This window comes from Melospiza melodia, chromosome 3 (genome assembly GCF_035770615.1).
Source record: "Melospiza melodia melodia isolate bMelMel2 chromosome 3, bMelMel2.pri, whole genome shotgun sequence".
NCBI lineage: Eukaryota > Metazoa > Chordata > Aves > Passeriformes > Passerellidae > Melospiza > Melospiza melodia.
In genome coordinates this window covers 72,089,859-72,112,719 of record NC_086196.1, presented here as the reverse complement: position 1 = coordinate 72,112,719, position 22,861 = coordinate 72,089,859, and the positions used below count along the sequence as shown (strand labels likewise).

The 22,861-nt window shown below is 42.0% G+C and overlaps 1 long non-coding RNA gene across 2 annotated transcripts; it reads right to left on the bottom strand.

Moving 5' to 3' along the window:
• Nucleotides 1–2,093: 2,093 nt before the first annotated feature.
• On the bottom strand, nucleotides 2,094–22,369 carry LOC134416052 (uncharacterized). Of its 2 annotated transcripts, none has more exons than XR_010027167.1 (5): nucleotides 22,268–22,369; nucleotides 21,432–21,837; nucleotides 7,661–7,925; nucleotides 3,657–3,749; nucleotides 2,094–2,378 (listed from the first exon to the last, which is right to left on the bottom strand). It is a non-coding gene; the product is annotated as an uncharacterized LOC134416052 (long non-coding RNA). The 2 variants fall into 2 exon arrangements; XR_010027168.1 differs by having other exon boundaries at nucleotides 21,432–21,563; nucleotides 22,268–22,344.
• Between the last annotated feature and the right edge of the window lie 492 nt (nucleotides 22,370–22,861).

The following is a 22,861-nucleotide window of genomic DNA, read 5'->3' as shown; positions in this document are numbered from 1 at the left end:
CAACAGGGTGGTCAAAAATTATTTCAAGTCAGTGAAATTACAGGTGGGTAAAACTACTATGGAAGAAACAAGCACCAGGCACTCCTTCTCAACAAGAATATATTCCAAACTGAGGGTATTCCTGCTGAAGTAAAACATCTAAAACCACTAGCAAATTCCAGAATTCAGGGTCAGAGGCATCCCTAGTTTTATTCTGAAAGAAAGGTCAAGTCAGGAGGCTCAGATGCATATCAAAATGTCCTCACAGCTGAAGGAGAATTCAGTTCCAACAGTTTCAGGACAGTATCTGCTGTAGATCACTGAATATTGACTGAGTAAGCCACATGAATTATCCTCCATGGTTACTGTAATGATAATATGAATAATAATGAGCATGTGTAACTGGTAGTTGCCCAGCTGGAAAACATAAAGTTTCCGTATATATCTGCCAATTGGACTTTTAATGACAAAACCACAGACGTTTGGACTATTTGAAAAAGGACAAATGAAATAAAAACATACTATCTCTGTGAGAAACTATTTGATTTGTAAACTGCAGCATTGTAAAACAAATGTCATATGTGTAGAAAAAAAAGAGTGGAAATGGTTCTTGAACACATATGGAAGAAAGTTTTCTTGATTTAGTGCTTATTGCAATAGAACTTATGATTAAGAATGCAAAAGCAGAAATAACTCTGCTTTTGACTATTTTTTAATGTTTATCCAAAGGAAATTTCTTATCTAGGGGAGGAGGAGGAGAAATTTAGTAATTTCTGACCCCAGGCTGATACTAAAGCATTCTGAAACAATAAGGACCCAGGGGTGTCGAAGGCAGCTGCTTGAATTCCTCAAAAATATATATTTACAAAGGCTATTTTGAGTTCTCTGCATTTCTGTAATGGAATCCAGCTGCTCTGACCTTTGGAAATTACCTTGTACAGTGTGAACAGCAGCACAGATAAGTGTTACATTAAATTGCAGTTAGAGTCCAACTGCTCAGCGTTTCACTTAAAGGGCTTTCATGAGAGAAAGCAAAATAAGAAAGAGTATTACATCTCTGGTCAGAGAAGCAAAATAAAGACTTCACTCATTCATAATAATGGTTTGATGAGACCCCCTCAGTGAAAATAATATATGCTAAATAAAACTTGAAGATGTGAGGATTGATTTTTATGGAACACCAGGAAACCAAACTTGAAAGACAGGATCTCTCCTCTCATCTCACTCCTGAAATAATAATTTTATCTTCATTCTTTCTGGGCTGTTTTAGGAAGCAGGGCCCTCAAAAGGAGCTTAGTTAATAAAAGCTTTGTATAACATTAAAAATTCAGATTTCAATTTTGGTCAGACCTGTGCAGAACAAAATGGTACCATAAGGACTAAGATGGAATCTAGCACAGGCCCTTTCATGCCTACTTGGAGCAAACTGATAAAATATAGTGGATAGCATGCTATGAAGCAAATAAACATTGGGGCCAAAGTCTGTAGGAGATCAACCTTTGCCTTCTGCAAATGTCAAATGAGACCTAAAATCAGAGCTTGTGAAAAAAAATTTTCTCTTTAACAGAGATTTGACAAAACACTTTTTACAGCATTCCAACCTATGTTTACCCAGCTCTAAGAGGTGACATGTTCGTGCTTCCCAATATCTACCATGGCTTGCCTGACCCTGGTTCCTTGCAGAGGGGCAGGTCCCTGCTTTGCCCAAGCTGCACATCCCACTGGGCACTGCATCCATCCCTCAGCTGCGCCAGGCAGTGGGCAATGGCAGATGGATCTCGGGAGCTGAACGAGAGGCTCAGAATTCACTCCTCACCCACAGGTCTCAGTGGTTTTCCACATCACAAATCCTTTGTTTTCATCCAAGACCTGAGCATCTGGAAGAGGGAAGAGCTGGGTATTCTGGCTCTTGCCTTTCTTAAAGTCATCAGCATCAATGTGATTCACACCCTTTGAGTCTGTGACTCCAGATCTTTTTTCCTATTGCTCAGTATTTTCATGTTTCTTTCTTAAGGGTCCTGAAAAACTGATGAGAAAACACAGCTGTGAAATAAAACATGGGAAATCAGCTGTACTGAGGCAATATCAGAAGGAAATAAAATGAAAAAAATCACTTATTATCTTTACATTTGATGATTTTATTTCAACCTCATCACTTTTCCAATACATTTCCAAGATTTTTAAAGCTTGGGGTGGGTCATATTGGTGAACTCAAACTTTGGGTAGTCAGTAAATCCTTGGAGCATATTTCTACACCCATTGGATCCCCTTCAAATGCTACAGCCACGTTTTCTTTGCTAAAATGCAACAGCAAGGCTGGCAGCTGTGGGAATGAATGCAGAAGCTGGTCAGACCCATGATCCTGCTAAGATCAAGGCATGCTGGAAAACCGTGTGAGCCTGTAGAAGGAAAATGACGCTTTAGTGCATCCCTCTGGCCTTAGGGTGGCAGCCTTGCAGCTGTCCTGAGAAGCACACGGTATCCATGTGCACTTCTCCCTTCTGCAAACCCAATCCCTTTGAGAGCAGCCAGCTCTGGGCATGCCCCTGGCTCCTTCCCACAACCAAATCCACCTCTCACAGAGCTGTAGAGCACGCAAGCAGGGCTGGAAACTCCCGGGCTGCCTGCAGCTATGATCTGAGTCAGCAGAAATGTGCCTCATCTGCTGTTTGATTTTCTCTGCCCAGATTAGGCTCTCAGTGCCTGCCACCTGATGCCAAGGAGAAATGCTGCTGCTGGATACTTCAGAGACAAATTCTGGTAAGTGAAGTCAGACAAGAAAAGTTTTCACATCTAGATGACCAGCTCAAAAAAAGAGACTTAGTAACAATTCCCAGCAATGGCTGTCCTAGGGTAGGACTTATGAAATTAACTTGGTGCCTTCAACTAAGCTAATCATAGAATCATAGGATGGTTTGGGTTGGAAGGGACCTTAAAACTCATCTTGTTCCAGTCCTGCTGCCTTGAGCAGGGACACATGCCACTATACCAGGTGGTTCAGAACCTCATCCATCCTAGCTGGGATGGGGCATCCAAAACTTCTCTGTGCAAGCTGTTCCAGTGCCTTTCCTCCCACACAGTAAAGAATGTTTTTCCTAATACTTAATCTAGTCTCTTTCAGTTTGAAACCATTCCCTCGTGTCCTGTCACTACATGCCTTTGTAAATGGTCTCTGTCCATCTTTCTTGTGGGCTCCCTTCAGATACTGGAAGGCTGCAATTAGACCACCCTAAAGCCTTCTCTTTCCTAGGCTGAACAATCCCACATCTCTCAGCCTATCCTCATGGGAAAGGTGCTTCATCCCTCTGATCACCTTGTTGGCCTCCTCTGGGCTCTCCAACAGGTCTGTGTCCATGCTGTGCTGAGGAGCCCAAGCTGGACACAGCCCTGGAGCTGTGATCTCACCAGAGTGGAGTGGAGGGGCAGAACTTGACTTGCTGGCCATGATTCTTTAAGGCATCCCAGAATACAATTGGTTTCCTGGGCTGCAAGCACACGTTCTTCACTGATGTCCATCCTCTCATCCACCTGCACCTTCAAATCCTTTTCCCCAAGGCTGCTCATTCAAATGATTCCAATCTGTTCATTCCTCAGCCTGGATTGATTGATTGATACTATGGGCTGTATGCAAGTCTTTGCCACAACAAGAACCATCACACCCCATATAAAAAAGTTACCTGAAGCCACAGAGTTGTTTCATTTATGTATTGGGAAATCCAGGACCTCAAGACTTTGAGATTTTACTTTCCCCATAAGTATCAGAACAGTAGCTGAAACAAAGAAGGGGAGAACAAGAAGAGAAGAGAGAAAGGGGGTTTTATAGAATCACAAAATATGCTGAGTTGTGAGGCACACACAAGGATCATAAAGTCCCACTCCTGGCCTTGCACAGAACACCCCAAGCATTGCACCATGTGCCTGAGAGAATTATCCAAATGCTCCTTGAACTCCATCAGGCTTGGTGCTGTGACCACTTCTCTGGAGAGACGGTTCCAGTGCCCAACCCTCTGGGTGATGAACCTTTTCCTAGTATCCAACCTTAATCTCCTCTGACACAGGTGATAGCGATGACATGCTTGAGAAAGAAAGGTTCAAGGAATCAACTCTTATAGTCTGACCTAAAAGAATTTTAGAATTACATGAAAAACTTGAGGGGATGAACCAGTGAATCAGGAATATTTGTCCTGTAATATTATTGACAAGAACAATTCCCCTCTTGGCACTGACTTCCACATATGCAGAATACTCAGCTCAAATGCAGAAAAGCTGTAGGTGCACAGCAACTTCTGAAATTAAGTGTTTAATTTGTTTTGGTTTGTTTTATTCCACTCTACCCCCATGGCTGACTGTATTCGTGGACTCCAGCTGGATCCAATTCCTAGGACGGTAGTATTACACTCCATCCCCCTCACCCTCCACACTTTTTCCCCTTTTACTTCAGTGAGTTGGCAGGAAGGTTATTTGCATCACTGCCCAGAGCCAAAGGTCAGCCTGAAAAAAATAACTTGTGAATTCTTCTTTTATGAAGAAAATCCAAACTGTAAGTTAATAGCCTTACTTAAAAAAATTATCAAATTAATTTTTGTTCAAAGGTAGATTGATGTGGAAGAGGATTCCAGATTGTGGAACATGCATGATGTGGAAAGGTCAGGGAGAATGAATATTCAAGATTCAGAGGCAAAATCAGAGGCATAAACTTCCCACACATTCCACCCAAAGAAGAATTTTTCCTTTCATATTCTGCTGGTAGGATATTATACACTGGTTGTCAGTTCTAAGCACCAAAGTGCAAGGTTATTTTTTAAATTGTGCAGTTCACTCTTCCAAATGTCCCCATTGAGCCCCTTCCTACTAAGTGGCTGCTTTTCAAATTTGACTTTTGCATTATGAGCCATGGTGGGATCCCCTTCAGCTTGGAATGGACCTGTCCACAACTTGGTGTCCGAGGAGTCCCAGGGAAGGCCCTTAACTCTCTCTTCTGCTTGCTTTGAAAATCTGCCAAAGCATGGGGATATTAAGAGCCAGCTCTGCTCTGGAAAAAACTGTGGTGAGTGGCATAGTGTTTACCATGTCAGTGTTTCCATTTGATATTTGAAAACCTTCCATGTTAATGTCTTTTTTTCTAAGAGGAGAGGTAGCCTAATGAGTACAGGCTAGGTTTAAAGAAGATGGAAAACTTCTTGTCTTCTTATGTTTAATGTCAACTGACAGGTACTACAGCCCACACTGTCCTCCCTTTACATCAGAGCATGCACACTGCCTCCACCTGCACCAACAGAACCACCTTTGCTAGGAAAGGAAAGAAAAATTATGCCCAGAATTCACACTGAAATGAAGTCCAGCTGGGATGAGGCCTCTCTATCCAGCAGCCTAACCTAAGTGAGTTGTACAGAGACCTCCAGCTTTTTACTTCCAGTGGACGAGGTGAAGTCGCCTGGAAGTGAAGTCACTTGCAAAGCACAGCTGAGAAAGGAGCACCAACACAAATGTGCCCAGGAAGCTGCTGAGGGGCATCAATGACTTTCTGGCAGTTGCCTCTACGTCCCTTTCCTTCCACAGAAGCCCAGTCTCCTTAAACCTGCGTGGTTGGCTCATGCTCAGCCTGTGGATGCTGTCTTCCTCTGAGGAAGCCTGGCAGCTGAGGTGGCTTCTCCAGGTTTCTGGTCAGGGCTGCTGAGATGGAATGTTTGTGAGGAGCCCTACAGCTGCATTCAGTTCTTGCTGCCAGCTGGTGAGCACAGTGGGACTGAATTCCCTGCTTCCATTCCTGAGCCAGCCCAGGACCTAGGGTGAACTCAAGGAATAGGCTTTACTACCTCTTCTTGCCTGGAAACAGCAGTTGCAAGAGCAGTCCCTTTTTAAAAGAAACCTGGAGCAAGTCTGAGAATCTCAGAAGCTGGGTTGATTCTCTCACAGCTGAAAGAAGTGGTTAAGAGGCTAGCAATGCCAAGACAGCACTGGAAGAGGAATTCAGATGTGACAGGAGTTATTTCATTTGGCAAAGATGAAGGAGGCAGAGGAATGAGCAGCCCCAGTAGAAAGCCTGTGTACCTGATGTGGACTTTGCAGGTCAGCTGTTTCCCTGAGATGCTCCATTTGCTACTTGGAAGGAGAAGGAGGTGGGGGTGGAGGGAAAGGGAATGGCCAAACTCAGACAGCTGCAATGAAGACCTGCCAACTTCTATATGATCCACTGTCCACCCCCAGCAAAAGATGTGTGAAGGAGAAGGAACATCTGCACTTCCCTCATTCTTATCTCACCCTCTGGGACTCATAGACAGTTGGTCTAAAGATGTTGTGACTTATCTTGGGTGTAAGATCAGCACATACAAGCTGTAACTGGCACCCAAGGTGAACCCAACTTGGTTTTGGCTCTCTCTGGTGCACAAGTCAAGAAGACTTTGATTTTCATCCAAATAACACCTCTCTGCCACTAACTTGAGTCTGCTCAGATGAACCTAATTGTAAGGCTCTGCAAAAAAGTAGCCAGTGATGCTTTGCCAAAACCAAACACACTTTCCTCCCTGGGTAATTCTACTGTTCAGCAATGGAAAGTCATGAACACCTCATCATGCATCTCATGGATAAAAAGTGACATGCTGTGAATCACTGGAATCCCCTGGTCTGCTTGAATATTTCATTTTTATCGAATGTAACACAAAATGGCAATACAAATCTTCTATTTTTTTCTCCAAAAGAAAGGCTTTGTTTACAGATAACAGACCTAGTTTTGCATCTTGCATATTTGCTTTGTTCTTAAGGCCATGGTATGTCTTTTCAGCCACACTTCATATCCTTTTACACATTTCCTCTTTTTTTTATTTTTAATCTGCCATAAACATGGTGCATGACTTTTCCTCTTAGTGCACTGTTTAAATAGAACAGGCTATTGACAACAAAACACACATCTTCTTTCAATTGTGATCTTCAGATGTAAAATACAGTGAAAGTAATTGTTTTTCCAATGATAAGAAATCTTTTTAAATGTATCTGGCATTCAGGGAGGTTGCTATATAAACCTTACTTTTTGATTTATTTTACTTCACAAGTAACTTGTTCGTTTTCAAATCCCAGTGCTATTTTCTTCACTGAATAAGGTCACAAGAGGTTCAATAATGGCTAAAACATCAGCAATAATTAGGAAAGTGTACTGTTCTCTGGAAACAGTGAGCCTTAGAAAGAAACTGATTTTGAAAGTCTAGGGTACTTTAATATTGAGGTTAGGATGTAGTTATGGAATAAATTTAAAACCAACATCACAATGCTCAGCATGACTAATAATTAGCCAAAGAAATGTATCTAGTAGTTCATCAAGGCTTTTTTAGTGTTTAGAGCAAATACAAGTGCCAGGTTTATTTTTACTTCCTCAGGCATGATGTAAGTTTTCTTCCATTGGAAAATCCCCTATTAGTATATTTGTCTGGATTATATAATATTGTCCATGGGGCTTTTTCTTCTTCTGATGACTTGTACCTACGGAATTCACTTTATAAACAAAGTTCACAGCATGTGACTTCAGCGGTTGCTGTGCTCAGGAGTGACCCCTCTGTGACACAGCTGTGCCTGAGCTGCCTGTGGGCTGTGTCCAGTCCCATCCCACTGTCCCTTGACTCACACAAACGGATACCCTTTCAAGTGCCACTGGAATTTGTTGAGAAACCCTGAAGGAAAACATGTGTACCTGCTTACTCTCCATGCTTGACTCTGCAGCAGCTGACAGTGGCCCACCTTGCTCCACGTGTGGCTCGAGTTTGTGAGATGACAGACGAGGAGGTTGAACACAAACAGGGGTTGCAGTGACTCTTCTAGAAACAGGGAAGTGGTGCCAGAGCCTCTAGTGAATTTTGGCTCCTCAGGGTGGATGCCTGGTTGTGCTAGCTGCAGGATGGGCTGCTTTTCCAAAGAAACAGGATCAGAAGGTGAGCTGAAGAGACCTGAGACTGGGCCTGCAACAATAACCCAGTCCAGAAAAAAAGCTTAAGAGGGTATAAAAAAAGTCAATTGTATACAATGAATGGTATACCACAGTACTGCATTTCTTACACAGGTGGAGAAAAGGACCTTTTAAAGATCATCTGTAAAAAAGCATTTTTCCCCAGATTCTAGAGGTCGAAATTAAGAGAGCAAGGTTTTTTTTACACTGCATTTTTTTGACTGTGTATCAGGATGACAGTTCTTGATATCTGATCACCAGTTGTATTGTGCTAGAATTAGGGAATCATGATGCTAAATTTAAAGAGACATACTAGACAGGACCATGATTATCTCTGTTACACAGAGCTTAATCATGAAAAACAGTTATGATCTTCAGAGAAAAAAAAATATCACAGTTTCTGTTTTCTAGAAATGAAAGGAAAAAGTGTGTGACTTGGTCCAGATAGATTCCTTCAGTTTTCATGGGTGGGTGGAAAAAGGTCCCTTTCAGCCTCCACAGTGTGGTGATGAGTCACCGTAGTTCTGCTGGGTTACCATGTGCTGTGATCTTGGGTTCAAAGGCTGAGACAGAAAATCTCTCCAGTTCCAGATGCAGGACTCTGGCAAGAAGTGCAGCAGGTTGCTTACTGCAATTATTAGGAATAAATGTTTTCAAATGCAGCTGTTAAAAACTGCAGCTATTTAACAATCAGGTGAGGATGGCTGTGATAACTGCTTTGCATGACAGATCTTCATCTTCTCACTGCACTGGTCTGCAAAATTTTTTTACTCCAAAAGCCTGAACAAGTGTCCTCACAATGAAAAGCTGCCTTTGGCCTTCACTCTAGGTCAGACCAGTAGAGCCAAGGCTGTGGTTTTGCCACATGTCCTAGAAAAAGAGCAGCAAAACTGGGCCATTTTGGGGCTAGTGACCAATTTGTATCTCAATATTTTGTTCCTCCTCAGGAAGGTGAATAATTTGCCCCAAATCTGGCCAGCTGCATAACGTTTTGGTTGGTGAACCTGAAGCCTTTTCCTTGCCTTCCTGGGGGAGTTTCTATTTTTGGCTAGCCTACAAGCCCCAGGTGAGCCCAAAGCCAAATGCAGACAGACAGACAGCAAGGAGGATGACCTGGTTTTCATACAAGGGCTTTTCTAGAGAGAAAAGAGACAGAAAGGCACAGTTTCCTTTCCCTCCACTGCTGCTTTGGGCCACTCAAAGTCCTGAGAGGACAAACCAGAGAAATGCTAGGTCAGGAACAGGCATCCACACAGCCCACATGGTGCAAGGGAAGGTCAGAGGTGATGAGCATCCCACCTTCCCGGCTCCTCACACCTACCAGCAGCAGGAGTGGCTCTTTAAAGAAGGCAGAGTGAGCCCCAGGGGTGGTGCCATCTCAGCAGCCTCCCATCTTTGTGATGGCTAGGCTTGTGCTAAAGATGCAAAGCTCACACTGTCCCTGCTCAGCCACCACGGCTGCTTATCCAGCTCTGGCAGGCCCCAGAGGCACAGCGTGACCCTTCACTTGCACTCTGGCCTAATTGTGATATTTCACTCCATCGTAGCATTTGCTGCTTGTCATTTATTAATGTGGTGGTCATTTATTAACGTTGCATCACACCCCCCTTGCTCCAGATCGCTTCCCTGGGGAGCAACGTGTGCCCCAGCAGTGCAATAAAAAGTCTTTTCCCCTCTTTTCTGTGGGAAAAGAAAGTGTTGTCTCTGCCAATGGACATATTTCATGACTGTGTACTAGGAGGGGGCTCATAGGCCTGGTAATTTTTTATTGAGCACTAGTGAGAACCCCCAAGAACTGTGTTGAAATAAATTTTCAAGGAAAAGCTTGCTGTGTACATTTGCAACCTCCCCTCCTCTGCAATGGGCCCTCCAGGTAAGATTGATACCATTCAGCTCACTGTGTTTGGGCCTGCAGGAGAGCTAGGTGGGTGGAATTCATTCCCTGAATCATTCAAGCCCCACCTTTTTTGTTTAGAAAAATAAACTGGGCTGTGCAAATACTTTGCTGATCACAAAATCTACTGGCAAAATTATTGTATTCTTCATTTTGTACAAAAGGGAAAACAAATGCTGGCAAGGATCACAGTGTGGATATTTATGTCACATCCAATAAAAGCCAGAAAACCGCAAGCACTAGTCAGCATCTGAACTGATATGAAATCAAAAGCCATTTTTGTTAAAGTTGGTTGACATAATCTAGAGTAATTCTTAATAAATCCTTTCAACCAGAAAGGGGTAACAAGTTCAGTTTAAACTGCGGGGATTGCTTCACAAGTATAAGAAAGAAAAATTGAAGGGCAATATAAGGTTGTATGAGAGCATAAAAAACAAGAAGGAGTAAAAGGGTTTTAAAAGAGAAAGATCAGTGGCAATGGTAAGGAATTCCACCCATGGAATAGATATTTCTCAAACACAGTGGTAGTATCATGGTGAGGTTAAGATTTGTCACAAACACAGCATACATTTTCCTGGGAGCTGTGAAAGGTTAACAATAGAAGCAAAAAGGTTGTAAGTGACCAAAATGTGAATCTTCTCCTTTCTCTCACATCGTAGTTCAGGCAGGCTTACCCTGGCTGCTCAGCAGATGCTGCACTGAAATTACTGCTTTAGGTTACAATACTGTAGGCCAAAGCCTTTCAATTGCCCTTCCAGCCACAAAGCAGCTACTGCCACCTTAAAAATTCAGCTAGGTTACATCTGAGGAAGCTTTAGCCACTTTTTGTTTCAAATCCGTAGACGTGTTTGCTTTGCAATGTAAATTCTCAGTTTTCATGAGGGAGACCATAACTCAACTCCCTGTTCCCATCTTGTTTTTTCATTAGAAGTGACAGTGTTTCATGGGACCTGAGGTTCAAACTAAGGATAGAAACTGGAGCGTTTCAGCTCCAGTCCACTGAATTTAAATATTTGAATTTGTTTGTTCCTATAAAAATTCTCATTTTTTCCAGAAAATGTATTTTTCTGGTGGATTCCAATTATAGCCACATACTGACTGACAGCTGGGCAGAGTCACCGTGGAGGGGATGGCATTTGAACTGCCTTGTGGCTAACTCTGGCACCAGGAAAAGTTCATTGTGTCCTAATCCATAAGTCATCCTTGTTTTTTTTCTGGAACACTTCTTCTCAAAGACAAACTGACTCGACATGATGATAAATGCTCAGAACTTAAATCACAGAAAGGAAAGTACCTTTTAGACTTTTATTTTTTTTTTTAAGACTCAAAGAAAAGCAGATGACCTTTCCAAAGTCCAGTGGGATAAGGTTCATATACCTCAGCCAGAAAAAGCTTGTCCTTTTTTAAAAAAGTAGGCAAGCAGAGGAAGAAACCTATGAATCCTTTTCCAAGATGTACAAATGGATCAGGTATGATATGAAGAACAAAGATTGAGCAATATTTTAAATTGTTACCTTTTAGCAGAATTGTGATACATGCTTCTCCTCTAAACTTCTGGGTTCCACAACCCCGCTGTTTGTTTTTTTGTTTGTTGGGGTTTTTCTTAAACAGACCAAATGTTTTGTAACACTTTTTTAAAATCTGTGACTAAGCCATTACCAATGAACCAATGTGCTACACAGAGGATAAATATTTTGCTCTTTTTAAAAATTTTGTTTATGTTTTGTTTTGTTTTTTTTTTAAATTAAAAGTGCATCCTCTTACTAGACAAAAGTAAGAGAGAGGCAAGGGAATTTCTGAAAACCACAGCCACAATTTCAGGTTCTTGCTCCCAGCACATATATGTCTCTCCATCCAGGTAGAGCTGCCCTGGGTTAAAGCCCCTCTAAAGGTTTCAGGCAATGGGAGTGATACATCCTGCTCCATTAATTGCTGGGAGAGGACTTTTCCTGCCATCTTACCACTCTTCAATTTTGAACATCTTTAAATCAGTTGAATATGAATCTCCAGTAAGATATGGCTATAAATTGTGGGGAATCCCTTTTGGGACACAGCATTTGTTGATTCAGGGCTAAGTGACTCAATTTGTTATTTATTTAAACATTCCAATCACCAGTACATAGCCACATAAAATGTGGAATCACATTCTTGTGAAAATCCTAGAGGACAGTAGGCCACTGACCCATGCCAAATTTCACTTGAACCCAAGCCAGGTTTGCTCAGCTCACATACACAATGGATAAAAAAAAAAATCAGTTCATAAGTTACAGTAGATGCTCATCAACCTAAATATATTTAATTTATATCTCAGAATCGGGTCAAAATATTCCCCTTCTCCTCTGCAACCACCTAAGAATGAATGAAGAATAAGGAAGCACAACTTAGTCAAAGCATTTCACCTTTCAAAACCAAGGCAAGATTTGATACCAGCCAAAATTTTCTTACAACCTGCTCCTCAAATTCTGAAGTACAGCAGCATTCTGCTGCTGGAGAAGGGCAGCCCCAGGCACCCTCCTTTTCTGGAGAGACAGCTTCAGTGCAGACAGCATCTCTTTCCTAGTATTGCATGACTTAGTTGCATTACTACCCAGAGGTAGAAACTGCTTTTTTGTAATGAATACGTAAATATTGTTTGTGAAGTGTCATCCTTCCTCTGTAGGTTACATTGGTTCAAGACTACAGAAAGTATTACAAAAATAAAGTTGAGTGCTTGGCAGTTTCACTAAAACCATTGATGAAATACAAATTTTAGAGACCATTAACATGAGTGAAATATTTAAACTATTCTCACTGGACTTTCTATTATTTAGTCTGTTCAAGATAGGGAAAGATCACTCATATGCTTCAGCAACAGTTTTAAGCAAACAAACAAACAAATCAGTTAATCTCCCTTCTATGGAAGCTATTAATTATTCTGCTTTGCTTTTGTTAAAGAAATAATTAAGTCATGCAGTTGCAAAGCAAGACATTTCAACTGAAGTTAGAGAATGCTCTCAGGGAAAACTTTAATCTTCAAGAAGGAACTGTTTTCTAGCTGGAGGGTGTGAGCCCTTTTGAGCTCCTAGAAAGGCAAGAAAAGTTCTCACAGTGTAAGACATGCTCCTAATAGTAAGTTTCCTTCATCTTTAAAAATCCAACTAGAAACACATACTTTCAAACAGGGCAGTGCTTCCCTTGCCAGGGTCTGCCAGGTGGGAAGGCAGTTAGAGGACAGAGTCAGGAAAGCATTATGCGAATCCTCTGCTGTTGTAGGGCTTGTTTGTTGGCCTGTGTACTTAGAATGATTTACAGACATTTCACAAAAATTTAAAGTCTGGTCCCAGGACCTTACAACTCACATTTGACCCTCATCTCAAGGATCTTAACATTGAAAGTATATTACTACCTTATATTCTACACAAACCATAGTTTATGACACAAAGTACAATATCAAAAGGCTGTGCCTTTATCTCTCAAAAGCTAAACTTCCCATTTACATTTTAGGATCATTAGAATCTGGTTGAAAAGAAAACACATGATAGAAATTCAAGAAGAATATGATCTACCATTGTGGTGAACAAATCCACCCTCATTAATAACAGTTTAAAAATGCAAAATGTAGGAGAAGGTGGTGGGAGCATAAGAATCAAAGAAAAAAAACAAAAGCAAAATCTCGAAATGCAGAACTTTGGTAAGAAGATGGTATTGGGACTCACATTAGAGAAACACGATAAGCCTGCAAGCAGAACTGATACACTGAGGAGACAGTTACAGATAGGTATGACTGACTGGGAGTAGAAGGGGTGGGCTAGGCAATTAAAGAAAGAAAACCAGTTTAATCGGAAATGTCTGGCCAGGCAAGAATATCACCCAGCAAGGTCTAGTAGCTATAGATGGTGAATGGCTCCATGGGGTGGGGAAAGAAGCCAAAGGTGCTCTGGAAACAGGAGGATTAAGAAGTGAACAGAATTACCTTTGGATGTTCTCTAATGGTTTAATATCTTTCTTACATGGTGGTGCCCAAAACTGCACAGATACTCAAGGTGGGGCTGCACCAGTGCACAGCAGAGTGGGAAAATCACCTCCCTCAACCTGCAAGGTATTACTTGTTTTGGTGTTCAGTTCAGTTCAACCTGTGTTTCTGTCAATGTTTCTGCTCAATGGTTTGAACTGAAGAATTTCAGTGCAAGTCTCCTCTTGCGTGTTCCAGCAAGAGGGTTGGTTTCCAGGCATTATGCGTGTTGTGTGGGAATTGCTGCCCATAAGGGAGCAGGGCAAGGCCAGTAGTCAAAGGAACTGAAGAGATGGAGATGGTATTGAGGGTGCTGAGAAGGTGGTGGACTTCTACCAGTACCTTTTCCAAAATCTAAAGTGCAGGAGTTGAACAGCTTCCGTGGTGGTAACTTGTAGTCCTATATCAATGTACTGGCAGAATGTGCTTTTTCCTAACAGATTCCAAACTGCTATAGTTCCATTTTAAAGATGGAAGAAGCCCGTTTCTCCTCTGCTCTAAATGGCATCAACTTGCAATATTTGGTACACACTTTCCCCTATTTCAGACTCAACTTAGAGATGAAGGTAAAAGATATTTTGAATTTGCATTTTACCTGTGTCAACTGGTTCTGCTTATACCTTTCTCCTCTGACTTTTTCTGGGAATTATAAAGCCACCTGCTCAGTCTTAAAATGTCCTTCTTAGATCTGGGTGATCAGATCAACACCCTCATTGTAACAAAACCAAAAATCCCACTTTTCTTCCTTTATCAAACACTCTTTACGCTCCCAGATTAGACTTTCAATTCACAGAATGGCTGGTGCACTTCATTCTCATGACCTCATCCTTAGGTCATACATAGGAAAGAGCTCATGGATACCAAGATATGGTACAAGAAATTTTATACAACTAGGAACAAGGAGACACAGCCTTTCTCAAAATATCTGCTGTTGCCAAAGGTTGGTCATCATGGCATTTAGAAAATGGCAGCATTTGTTGCAGAAATCTTCATACACAGGTTTATAACAGTGATCCTTCCTATTTGGATTTATACAGGGATATATAAATAGTTGTATTTTAAAGGCTTTCACTTCTGTGGGTTTTTTTCCTGTCAATATTAAAGATGTTGTAGTTTTTCTTATGAGTCAAAAGTGCCTTGTTTCCTTTATATGGAAAATTCATTTTAAAAAAAGAGCTCTCACTACTGTAAAGATCAAGTGTCTATCTCTGGGAGATTGTTACATTCCTTTTTCAGGAGCCAGGGCTTAACAATGCTATTGGAAAAAAAAGGATCTATATGGCAAATCTTGTAGTACAAGTTTTTGTGGTTAACCAAGGAACATGTCATGAGTCAAGCCTTTGGAAACAGTTTAGTAATTAAAGACAAATGCTATGACATAACCATTTACACGCAGCAGAAAGATTTTAGATTAAATCTGGCCTGACCCATTGCTCAGCAAGTGTTATCTGGGATTCTTGAAAGTCATTCATTTATTTACATACTAATTTGGCCCATATGTTTTATTGAAAACAAAAGCCTACATTTCTCAGAGAAATGAGCTCTAGTCCAGCTCTGGTTAACAAACTTGGTCAAGCAAGGTATGGACCCATTCCAATGGGTGCTATATGAAGATACTCATGAAGCAGCTGAGAAAGTTTTGGCTTTCCCCTCTGAAATTTATGCTCTTTAAGTGCATTTCTTTCAGGTAGATGCATGAGTCCTGTTTAAGGACACTATCAATCATGCACTTGCACTCTACACATGGTAAATAAGCTAATACACATGGTCCATAAAGCTAAATTGCAGAGAAAGCAGCTTATTTGGCTAAGGTTGGGCCCTCCCTGAATGGGAAAAAAGTATATGAATATAATCACCTGACACCCTCCTTTGTGCATGCCAAAATATTGCTGGATGCAAGTGCTGCTCCATGGAATCACTGAGTGTAAATCCACTTCCCTCTTGTTCAGCCAGAATCACCTTGCTACCAGTTCAACTATCTGAATTCCTGCTGCTGGGGATGTGCTGAAAAGAAGAAAGAGCTTTATATGGATGGGGTTTTGAAAAGAAATAATGCAACACTTGCTGACAGGAAAGCGCCAACAAGAGGAGAAGATCAAGGTGCAAAATGCTTCTGACCTGGCATAGACAGAAGCAGAAAAGTAAAGCTGTAAGATTGATGAATAAAAATATTTGCATAAAAATAAAGGATTTTTTTGGCTGTTAGATTCTGGGCTGCCTTCCTCCCCTGCTCTGTTCTTCTCTTTGTCAGTGAGATGAACCAGTGTGAGCTAATGGAAAAGAAGGAACTGGAAAACAGCAAAAGTCAGAAGATGAAGGGGGACTAAATTTGATGTTTCTGCAGGAAAATAGGGAGTTTTTCCAAATGAAAACGAGTTGCCCAAAAAACTTTTTATTTTCCTAGCCAAAAAATGATCATGCAGGGCAGTGAGTTTCTGAGTGCTGTAAGCAGCTGTCAGGAAGGAAAGGTTAGGCTTTATTGTAAGTTGGTTCTCACACATGAAAGAAGCTCCTAGTGACCTCTGAAGCTCCCTCTCCTTGGGCAGTGCCTGCTCCCATAGAGACAGGAGACAGAGCAGCACACTGACCCTGGACAGGTGCCTGTGTGCAGGCAGCCACAGGGATCAGTCTGCAGGCCTTGGGGAGCACCAGCTCTCAGTGCTTGTGTGGGAAGAGAAGCACTTCAGGAGACACAAGCTGAGTAGAAAAATAAACAAAAAGGCGTTGCCTCAGGTACAGGTGAGTGCACAGCTGGACTTGTCCCTGGGGCTGGAGCTAGCTGCTCATTCCTGCTCAGGGAGGGTGGGAAGCAGTGCCTGATCCTTCTGCCCTGCCCTGGCAGGTCCCAGCCAGCTGTAATGCAGTTGGCAGGGCTGAGGTCACCAGTGAGGATAGAGGAATTATTTCCCTCGGAGCCCTGACCTGTTTGGGTGGTGCTGCCTTCACAGCGGGGCAGCTCTGCCCCCTTGGCCCTGAGGTGGGCGTGCTGCCCTGGCAGCAGCTGGCGCTGGGAGCCCTGGGCTGGGCAGTACCACAGCTGCAGCACCCCAAGGCTCACTTGGAGCTCCAAGAGGGGCTCACTCTGTACAGAGCAGGTGCCTTTGCAGGACCACAGACGCTGGAACAGCTCTTTGGGCAGAAGTGTGCTTGACTCCAGGGTCACAGAATCAGAGAGTGGTTAGGGCTGGAAGGGACCTTAAAGGTCATCTAGTTCCAAAAGTCAGGGCACCTCACTGCAGTGTCTGCACCCTTTGCAAATAAACAACTAGGGGCCCTAGCCCTAGAACTTCAAAATGGGTATGAAAATGATTGCAACATAAGACAATATCTTCTAAAATGTGGTTTTCACCTTTTCATGAATCTGCAGATCACATAGAGATGCAGAAGAGTGGATTTCTCTATTAGACAGTGAAAATTTTCTTTAATTTATTTGCTTAGGAGAGGTGAAATCTGATTCAAAGATGCTTTTGGCATTAGTAAGTGCTTGGCAGTGGTATTCCAAACAGCTCTTTTCTATCTGTGGCAGCTTTTACCTTTGCTTAAGCCTCACAAACCCAAGATTTACAAGCAAATGAACACTAAGTGACAATACGTAGATGATACCCTGTGCACTGGCTCTTTGGTGTAGATAACTAAGGCTTGTGAGTTTACTCTCAAATTGACTGCCTAAGCCTGGATATCTGCTGAGATACTTTATCCTTTTATGAGGGTGAATCCAGGGTGCACTGAGTAATGCATAATAAAATTAGTTTGAGAGGGGAAAAAAGAGAGCAAAAAGATAAGCACAGTAAAATAAGCTCAAATGACTTCACTGTTCAGTAATGACTCCTACCAAATAACTGCATTGTAGTTTTATCTTTCCAACCAAGACTGTGTTAATGCTCTAAAATTAAATCTCTTGTGAAAGTTATCTGGAATTTCTCAAACAAGTTTTAAAGGGGTTTATTTTTTCATCAGAGGTCATGCCTCAAGAATTTGTAGGAATTCCGCCTGGAAAGTAATAATCAGTGGAAACTGGCAGTCAAAGCTAATTTATATTACTCTTCCAGATAAAAATTCCTTCCATCTTAGACCTGCATTTCAAAAAAGATGATTATCACTCTTGAGAGAATACATCAGTGAAAAAAGAGAAGGAATGACTTAAGAGATGTCTCTCCTGCATCTGTAGATTTGGGGTTTAGAGTGGCTTTTTTATAATCCTTTCCTCTAAAATGTGTGAAGGACAGACAAAAGGGCAGGAAAGCAAGAAGGAGAGGTGTGTATAAGACACCAAAGCAAGCTTAAGAAATCAGCTGTCAGGTAATTCCCCAGGAATTTCAGAACAAGGGACTTCAAAGCGGATTCTAAGACATTTCACCAAGTAGAGATGCTAGAGCCTATTCTTTGTGGGGTTTTCTGTTGGTTCTGCTTGTGGTGTCGTACCATGTCTGTCACTACTGTACCTGCCTTTCTGGCAACACTCAGTTTGATAGGCAAACTGCTGCTAGAAGAAAAGTAAAACAATCTCTTTTGGCTTAAAAAAAGATTTCAACTTTGCAGGCTGATGGGACAGTTGTCAGTCACCAGCTCTTGAACTCCTCCCTACGCCACTGGCACTGGGCAGAAGCTGAAATGCAAAGCTCCTGATGCATTTGGAGAGCGGATCCTGGACCTGTCTGACCCTGGGGTGATGAGATTCAAAGCAGTGGGCACTCACAAGATCAGAAGAACAGGTGTTGGGATGAAATCAAAATGAAGGCATCTTTGGCAATGACACCTTAGGTGTCTGTCATGTGCCTTTTCCAAATGCTGGCCCTGCTGGCAGACACTGCTGCCTTCAGTGTCCCAAACTGTCATCAAAAGTGGCATTAGTGCGTTCTGGTGCTTGGTGTTCATGATCTGCAGGGCAGCACAGAGGGGTGGGCAGAGCAGCTTGTGCTTGGCTTGTCTGCAGCCTTGCAGCTGAAGCACAGATCAGCTGACAGCAGCACCAGCTTGCAGGATCTGCTTGCAGAAAAGCATTTCAAGCAACCCCACACAAAGGCAGCACGAGGCTGTTTGTTAGCTGGGTCTCGCTCTGAGATGCTGCCAAGTGCTACACAGCCCATATGCACATTACAAAACAACAGGGTTTTGCTGTTCTCCTGCACAGTCATGCTAGGTCAGGTATTTTCCTGCTCAATCTCAAAGAAGACTATTTGCAAATATAGGAAGCCATCTATTTATTACAAATTTAATCTTTTTTATTGTAATATTTCAACAGGTTTTTTTTCCTTTAAATCTGTCAGTGTCACGCACATGTGAATTTGTGTGCATTTATTTTTTTCACAGAATTCCAAATCATAATTTTGGTGTAAGGCCATCAAAAACCCCATGAGCTTCAGAGAGTAGGTAATCCTTTAGGAGTGGAAACAGAAGACAGATTTGCTTCCAATGGTGAGCTCATTCCTAGGTCACCATTGAAAGCAGGGAGAGAAACATGCTCCAAAATAAACAATGGCTTGAACTCAAAAGCATTTTTCTTTTAGGGTGCCCAGCTTTGCATGAAGGAATTCCTGTGAATTCTTCTCGACTGTTTTGAGGGTTGTTTTGGTTTCTCGGGTCATCAGTGTGCATTTCCAAAAAACACTGCAACAATGCACTGACTCTGTGATGCACTTTGAAGAAGAGCATTTAAAAGAAATATGTAAACAGATCTCTCACTGGTTTGCAGCTACTTGGAGGAGTGGAGAACAGGGGGGTGCACACAAAACTAGTTAAGAACAATGGAAAGAGGGACCATGACAGAGTGAATGAGACAAATCCCAATGAGTTCCAGACAGTTTCATTTCTTCTAACCTAGAGTTTAGCAGCACCTATTGGCTAGCAGATTACTGCGTAGACTGCATTTGTAGACACCTGGAATCGTTTTCCAATAAATAAACTATTAAATAAGCTGTATTAAATAAAATACAGTCCCAGGTAGGCAGCATAGAAGCAATTAATGAAAATTCCAAATTGGTTGCTCTTAATAAAGCAAGAAAAGGCACCTGCTTGTGAAGGCCACACGTGTGAGGAGTATCAGGTTGAATAGTACCATGTGAGGACTTCCTGGATGGACTCCTTACCAGACTGAGTGATTTCTATGGCAAAGGAAATCCCAGACATGAAAAAACCAGGCAGTTTTCCAGTGACCTGGCTTTCATTCAAAGGGTTATGTGCCTTTTGGAATTCCAGGTCAGTGACAGGTAGGATATAGGTTGCCTCTGTTTTTATGGCAGATAGTTGACAATTATCTGCAAGAAGCAGCAGGAGAAACCTCCACCAATAGAATGAAGTATTTGGTTTATAAAGAAGGAGAATAAACAGTTGGATGAGGTCAGATATTCCCAGTGGAGTGTATTCTCAAATACAGAAGATGGATGGACTCATCTGCAATGACCAAGCAAACCCATCCTTGGTAAGTGAGTTTAGGCAGGAACCAGGATTCACCTCTAGACAAGCACATAGAGAGTGATTGTGGTGGAGTTGTGGTCCCTTCTCTGAAGGGAGAGAAGATGAGAAGGAATCAACACACAATTAACTGAGTGAAAGGTTTTATACCTGTATTTTTAGGCATTTAAATATTAGGGCACTTTCCTGTTGTTGGGAAATAAGCAGTCTTTAATTTTTCCTTAGTGTTGGATGTCAAATTATGGGAGTGCTCCTTTCAGAAATGAAAGCAGAGTTTCAATATGATGGTGCTCCACCAATTTGTCTCAGCTTTGTGAAACTTGGTTTGCTGATTTTTTTTCTGAAGTTGATGTATTTCTTTCCTGCATTTTTGAATGAAAATGTTTTATTATTTGATAAACTTTTAATTTCAAATATTTCAAATCACCACCTTTTAATAAACAAACCCAAAAACAAACCCAAAAAATTTTAATTTGAAACAAGGGAAAAAGAAGAGGTCAATGAATAAGAGAAGTTATTCATACATTTGTTTCAGAGACCTGAACCTCAAATTACCTTCCTGATTCATGCTCAGCATTGTCCTGCTTAGGCAGAAGTATGCTTCAGGGTTGAAAGCTGGGTCCACTGGGGGCCTCCTTCCTCCCTCCTGAATGGAGGCACAGGAAACTTGTCTTAAATGTATTTCCTCCCATCCATCCATCTGCCTTAGAGACAAGAGGTGGCCTCCATCCAACTCATTCAGTGATCTGCTCTCAAAGGTCTTTTAAAATATGCTGTCAAATAAACAAATTATTTAACTCCTGCTAATCAAATCAAAAAAACCCCTAACTATCTTTAAAAAAGAAATACTTTCTCACATGGTGATCTTTTCATTCCCAGCTCTCTAACTACACCTACCATCACTATCTAAGACTTTATAGCAATAACCTCTTACTGTCCTTACATGAATAATTGCCATGATGAAGATTATTTTAACAAAATAATACAGCTACAGAGAAGAAGTAAATCATGAATGCATAAACATTTAAATTAATAGGCAAGTCCTCACTGAAGATATTCGGGAACTGTCTGAACAAAATCCTGTGCAATGTGCTCTGGGATGACCCTGTTTGAGCAGGGAGTTGGACCAGTGACCCACTGTGGTCCCTTCCAGCCTGACCTATTTTGTGAAGAATTTTTCACTTGCCTCCCCCCCAGTATTAGAGTTCAGAGAGAATCATCACCTCAGAGAGATGACAGGAGACCTGCTGGGACCAGACAGACACTCTTCCAGCAGAGGATGGCTTTCCTGGCTTGTGGCTCCCTGGCTGAGGTACACTGAACTTCAGGGAGGAGAATGGCTTGTCTTTGCAGTGCTGCTGGGACAGGGAGATGTGTCACTGGTGTCATAGCAGTCTGCACTGTCCTGGATGACTTGCCACCTTGTCCTAGACTTTTATTCTTCAGGGCTTCCTTCGTCACAGAGGTTCTGCACATTACTGCCGGTCATGATTAGCTGCTTTTTCGGAGTCACACTTTGGATGGCAATCAGCCTTCTTTGAATCATTCTGATCACAGGAATGAAAACTTGTCATGGCAGCACTGAGGAGACACTCTTTGAATTTGGTTGGGTTTTGTATCAGTGCTGTTCTGTGGGGTTAAATGAAGAGGCCAGCCATGAGTGATCTTTATAGGCTCTTTGTATAGACCGACTTTGGGCTTGAGACCTGGGCTTCAACCCAAGCTCTCATTTCTCATGCTGCTGTGCAAGTCTGGTCTGCACCCCAGTGGGAACAGGCAGAGGAAAGCAGCTTCTCAGACAGGCAAATAAAAATGCAGGTTTAGGACATGTTTGAAACAGATTGTTACTGCCACAAACTTTGGATGATCATATAGAGGATTTAAGAAGCCCGGTAAGTCTAACAAGCAGTACAGGCAACATCAGGGTGAACACTCAAAAACCCATTTAAAGTGTGTTTCTCTGTTTCCAGAGAAAACAACAAGTGGGGTTTTTTGCTTTCTAAATCTTTCTTTCTTCATTCTCTTCCCTGACTACTGTGAAAATACACTGAACTCTTACCTCTGTCTTCTCATGCTGGCCTCCCTCTCTCCAGTGTGTCCAGCCTTGACATTTGTACCTGCCTTTCAGCAGAAAGCTGGACAGTCAGCTGAACAACCCATGTTCTGTGTTTATTTACTGCCAGAGTGCTCTTGGCAAGGTCACCACTCAGGATGAGGGGAGAGGTTCACCCTGGAACCTCTGGCAAATGGCTTTATGGGTGATATAATCCAGTTGCAGTTCCTGATTTATGGAAGGGAACTGGGCTGTGATGAACAAATTACAGCTCCCAGCACATACTCCAACTTCTGTGCTCAGGCAGGAGCTTTTAGGCATTAATTTGTACTTTCCTGAAAATGGTAACATTTTCTTGATGGGGAATGGGAGAGGAAGAGAGGACCTTTTTCTCTTACATTCAGATTTTTTTGAAAGAGAGCTGGTAGGATGATGAGAAGTCACTACAATTCAGTTTTGGGGTTTTTCCTCTGTCCTTTGTAAGACACCCACAGGCTGTTCCCACCAGTCTGTTATTTTCACTCCTCATTTCTGCCTGTTCCTAAATTGTTCCTGTCTGCACCAGAAGATGAATCAGGCTTTTCCTTTGTAATTGCATCT